Consider the following 5,506-nt stretch of genomic DNA (forward strand, 5'->3'; position numbering starts at 1 on the left):
GCTCAGAGGAAATTAGGAAATTTATAGTTGTAAACACCTGTATTGAAAATGAAGAAAACGCTAAAATCTAACCTGGCCTCTTACCTTAAGAAGTTGGAAAAAGAAAAAAAAAAAAAAAAAAACTAAAAAGTAAGCAGAAGAAAGAAAATAATAAAGATTGGACTGCATGTAAACTAAAGAGTAGGAAAACAACAGAGGATACCAATAAAACACAAAGTTTGTTCTCTGTAAAGATTAACAAATTTATAAAAGTTTAATTTTTTTATTGGTACACAATACTTGTATACTTATTTGTGGGGTATATGTGACATTTTGTTATATGCATAGGATACTTAATGATCATGGTAATTGTGGTATTATAAAACATTTTCAGTTAGACTAACCTAGAAAATGAGAGCGAAGACTTAAATAACTAACGTCAGGAATAAAAGAGGGTCTATCACTATTCAGCTTACAGAAATACAAAAGATCATACCACCACATAGTATATCAAAAAATAGATAACTTAAGTGAAATGGACAAATTCTTAGAATGACACAAATTATTCATAATAGCCAAAAGATGGAGACAACCAAAACGTTCATCAACTGATATATAGATAAATAAAATGAGAGGTGAATGCATGCTACAACATTGATGACTCTTGGAAATGTTATGCTAAGTGAAGGAAGCCAATCATAAAAGACCAACATTGTATATGATTCCATTTACATGAATGTCCAGAAGAGGCAGATTTAGAGACACAGAAACCAGATTAATGGTTGCTTAGGGCTAGAGGAAAGGTGGGGTAGGAGTGGCGTGGGGATTGATTGCTAATGGGCATGGGGTATCATTTAGGGGAGATGAAAACGTTCTAAACTTTGATTATCATGATGGTTACACAAATCTGTGAATATACTAATAAACATTGAATCATTCACTTTAAGTCGGTGAATTATATGTGAATCATATCTTAATAAAATGTTTTTTTAATTAAAGAAATATATCAGAAGACTTAATTGTTACCAAAACACCAGAGGTTTGGTCTAGGTCCTGCTGCTCACTGCACAGAAAACCAGTCGCTGAAACAACGAATATTGCCCCAGAGGAAGGTACTGCAGCCAAGGAGATGGGAGATCAGTGTCAAATCCATCTCCCTGACCCACTAAACTAGGCATTCATATAACAGGGAAGAAATGTAACTGTATGTGGGAAAACAGGAATTAGGGAGGGTTAAGGAAGACAAGCTGGTCAACAGGAAGCAGGTGGTCACTTAGACAATCATGATGGGTGAGGGGTCTGACATCTCATTGTGAAGATGCAGTGATCTCTTGAGTTTCAGTTCCTTGATTCTATCTGGGAGGCCTGATAGTCGGTTTCCTGAGAAAGGAACTCAGACAAGACAAACGCAACTTTCTAAGATTCCAAGACCGGGAGGATCACTTTCTATGTTCATTCATCAGAAACCACGAGGCTGGGCACGGTGGTTCACACCTGTAATCCCAGTACTTTGGGGGGCTGAGGCCGTTGGATCACCTGAGGTCAGGAGTTCAAGACCAACCTGGTCAACATGGTGAAACACCGTCTCTACTAAACATACAAAAATTAACCAGCATGGTGTCGGGCACCTGTAATCCCAGCTACTTGGGAGGCTGAGGTGGGAGAATCACTTGAACCTGGGAGGCGGAGGCTGCAGTGAGCCATGATTGTGCCACTGCACTCCAGCCTTGGCAACAGAATGAGACCTCATCAAAGAAAGAAAGAAAGAAAGAAAGAAAGAGAGAGAGAGAGAGAGAGAGAGAGAGAGAAAGAAAGAAAGAAAGAAAGACATGAATAGCAGTTCTACGGAACAATTGGGTAGGTTTCATAATCCTAGGCCCAGTAAAGTCCCTGGTGGCTTGAAGGTAGGAATCTTGGTCCTCTGCCCTCTGTAACAAAGTCCTTGCTGATTAAGATAAAAAGATGGAGTGGAAAGAGCAAGAATCTTGTATTTAGAGCACAGAAACATGAGGCCTCCTTTCCTGGTTGAGTAATCTCGCACTAGCCTCAGTTTCCTCACCTGTAAAAGGGAATGATGGCATCTACATTGCTAGATTGTTGGAACAATTTCTGGCTGCATATAAAATGCTTTCTGCCTTGTATAGCACAGAGCACACCCTTAATAGATAATCAGTGTTGTAATGATCAATGCAGTCAAAGTATTGTGAAGATTAAAGGAAGGTGCTAAGGATTTGTTTTCAGCTCCTGAAAACCAATACAGTGCTTAAGATATGTTTTCTAAATGAATGAATAAATGACTACCATACCATTCTGTGTGGCATGATTGCTCCTGAAAACAGATCTGATGTGTCAAAATGCTGAACAGCATGAGGAATAACTCCTGAAATAGAAACCCTAGAGAAATGGACTTTTTAAGTTTTTTTTTTTCTTATAAAAATGAACTATGAAGAAGACAGATGGGGAAAAAAAATGTCCAGCCTCAACTTCAAACATAAATTAGGTGTGACAATAAGGGCAATGTGTAGTCATGAATATTTAGGGGAATAATGCCAGAGGAACAAGTAGACCTAAGCTGATAAGCCCTGCCCTGGGGCCTTGGCACTGGGAGAGTGGGAGGGTGGGAAGGTAATCTTGGGGCTGCCATGCCCCAAGGCAAAGTGATGCCTAGATTTCTGTTTTGTAAATGTGAAAAACCAAAGCCAAATGGGATCAATGGTACTGTTTTGGAGGAAGAGGATATATTTATTTGGCATCCACCCTGTGAAGCCCTGGAAATGGGTTATCTTATTTAATTGACACAACAAGCCTGTGAAGCTGATATTATTACTCCCATTTTCCAGATGAGATAACTGTGTTTACAAGGGGAGTGTGCCATACCTTAGAATATGTATCCAGTTGTGCCAGGATTAAGGTTTCTAGGGCTTTACAATTCATTTGTTCCTCACAATGACGCTGTGAAGTGGGGATCACTATTTTCATCACCATGTTCATCACTATGAACAGACGAAGAAACACAGGGAGGTGAGGTTACTTGCCCAAGGTCACTCTGATACCCACCTGAACCCAGCTGTCTGGCTCTAGAGTCCCTATTCTTAAGCACAATGCTATGTAGACTCTAGTTAGCAGCAAATCAGGATTCCAACTCATGTCCATTTCCTTTGCTCTGCTCCACCACACTCCCTTCCCATAGGAAACAATGTAGCTATTAGAAGTCTTGGGTAGTGGCTCATGCCTGCAATCTCAGCACTTTGGGAGGCAGAGGCAGGAGAATTGCTTGAGCTCAAGGGTTCAAGACCAGCCCGGGAAACAGTGATATAACATCTCTAATAAAGAAAAAGAAGAAGAAGAAATGTCACCTCTGGGGGAAAAAAAAAAAAAATTTGACCAGAATTGGAAAATCTTAAATTCCTACAAGGGTGGATCTAAGGGAAGCCAGTCAGGTGAGCCAGAGAAGTCAGAAGTTGGGGCCAGCTGGGCCAGTTATACCCCATGCAAAGGGGGAAGCCACCAAAAGCTGTCATAAACCACCTGTTGTCATAAGAAACTGAGGACCCAGTATCGCTAGATTTTAATGTGGATTCTTCCACATTGTAAAATACTGAATCATCAATCGAGTGCATCTACACAAAATTTGGAAAGATGGAAAATGACTGTGTACCATCAAGTCAAGAGAGTGGTCCCTAGATGAGAGTGGAGACAGAAGGGAGCAGGAAGTGCTGGTCCTGCCCTTTTCCGTGATCTATGCTAGCTATGCCGTTGTGCTCACACTGTGCTAATTTATCAAGCTGTGTGCTTGGAATATGGCACTTTTCTGTATTATACTTAAAGTTTTTTGGTTGGGTGTGGTGGCTCATGCCTGTAATCCTAACACTTTGGGAGGCCAAGGCAAGCAGATTATTTGAGCCCAGGAGCTGGAGACCAGCCTGGGCAACATGGTGAAACTCAGTCTCTACAAAAGCATAAAAAAGTAGCCAGGAATGGTGGCACACACTTGTGATCCCTCAGGAGGCTGAGGTGGGAGGATCATCTGGGCCAAGGGAGGTCAAGGCTGCAGTTAGCTGTGATTGTGCCACTGCACTCCAGCCTGGGTGACAGAGCAAGACCCTGTCTCAAAATAATCAAATAAATAAATAAATAAATAAATAAATAAATAAATAAATAAATAAATAAGTACATGAGAAAATAGAACCTTTTCTACCTCCCTCCAATCCCTGCCCTCTCCCACCCCATCGGGGAAGATGGAGAAGAAGGTTTGGGATTATATGTAAGACTCCGTCTCAGATGAAAAAAAAAAAAGTTTTTTGTTGTTTTTTATTTTGTTTTGTTTTGTTTTTTTATCTTGGAACTCAAAGTAACTCTCTAAGTCAAATACAGCTCAGGTCATGGATTTGCTAGTATAAGTTACCTCTGTTAAATCTTTTGGGAATCATTTTTCTGAATCAGCTTTTTTGTGCTGAATCACGTCATGAGTTACATTCAGGGGCAGAGATACAACATCACAGGACACACCCTGTGATTCGATACTATTAGGAACCTTGCAACCCAGAGAGCTTCTTGACAATGCAAGGGAGAGTTGCTTCTGGCAGTGGTGAGCTCCCCTTCCCTGTGGGCCTGAGGGATAGGCAACTCATTCTCAGGCATTCTGCTGAGGACTTGAGAGAAGGAGTTGAACAAGAAGACCATAAGTTTCCTTCTGGCCCTAAGAGCCAAAGAATCCAAGATCAGCCATCTTTCCGTTCATTCAACAAATACATACTTAGCACCTCCTTCATTTCAGATGTGTATCCAGCACTGGAAATTCAGTGAACAAATCCACTGAGATCCCATTTAAAGACCCTGTATACCATCAGGGAAGGAAGACATTGAGCAAGTTGAGCGGAGAGAAGAATGGTAAGAAAAGAACATTGAACAAAAAGGGCTTGCTGTCTGACGCACTAGAAACCAACACTAAGACACCAGGTTTTGGAAAAAAGAAAGGCTTGATATTGAAAGTCGACTCCCAAGGAGACAGAAATCAAGCTCAACTCTGTCTCCCCATGCTGGTTTTAAGGTAGTATTTTTATCAGAGAAGATTAAGTGGGTGGATTCTGAGATTAGTAGGTGATTGGTGGAAGGAAAGGGGAGTTCTGGAAAGTACTCGGGCATGCACAGTTATCTCTGCATGCTCTCTCATGGTTCACTTATGCAAATTTGGGAAGAGTTAGTCTGAAAGGTGGTGGAAGTTCAGGCTGTGATGTTAGCAAGCTGGTACTGTGCAGACTCTAGTTGGCCGTTTTGTTCTAATCAACTTTAGCTAATTCTTTTATCTCATAAGTGGAGGGAGTTTTTGTGTTTCAGCAAGTTCTTTCTTTTCTCATCTGCCATTCTGCAAATTCAAGAATTTCTGTTTATCATCGGTTTCAACTCTTTGGAACACAGTTTCAACATGTACCCAGCATTGGAGATTCCATGATGAGCAAAACCATTAAGATCCCACTGAAAGGCCTTGAAACCCATCAGGGAAGGAAGGAGGGAAGGAAGGGAGGAA

Source organism: Mandrillus leucophaeus, unplaced genomic scaffold (assembly GCF_000951045.1).
Source record: "Mandrillus leucophaeus isolate KB7577 unplaced genomic scaffold, Mleu.le_1.0 Scaffold32, whole genome shotgun sequence".
NCBI lineage: Eukaryota > Metazoa > Chordata > Mammalia > Primates > Cercopithecidae > Mandrillus > Mandrillus leucophaeus.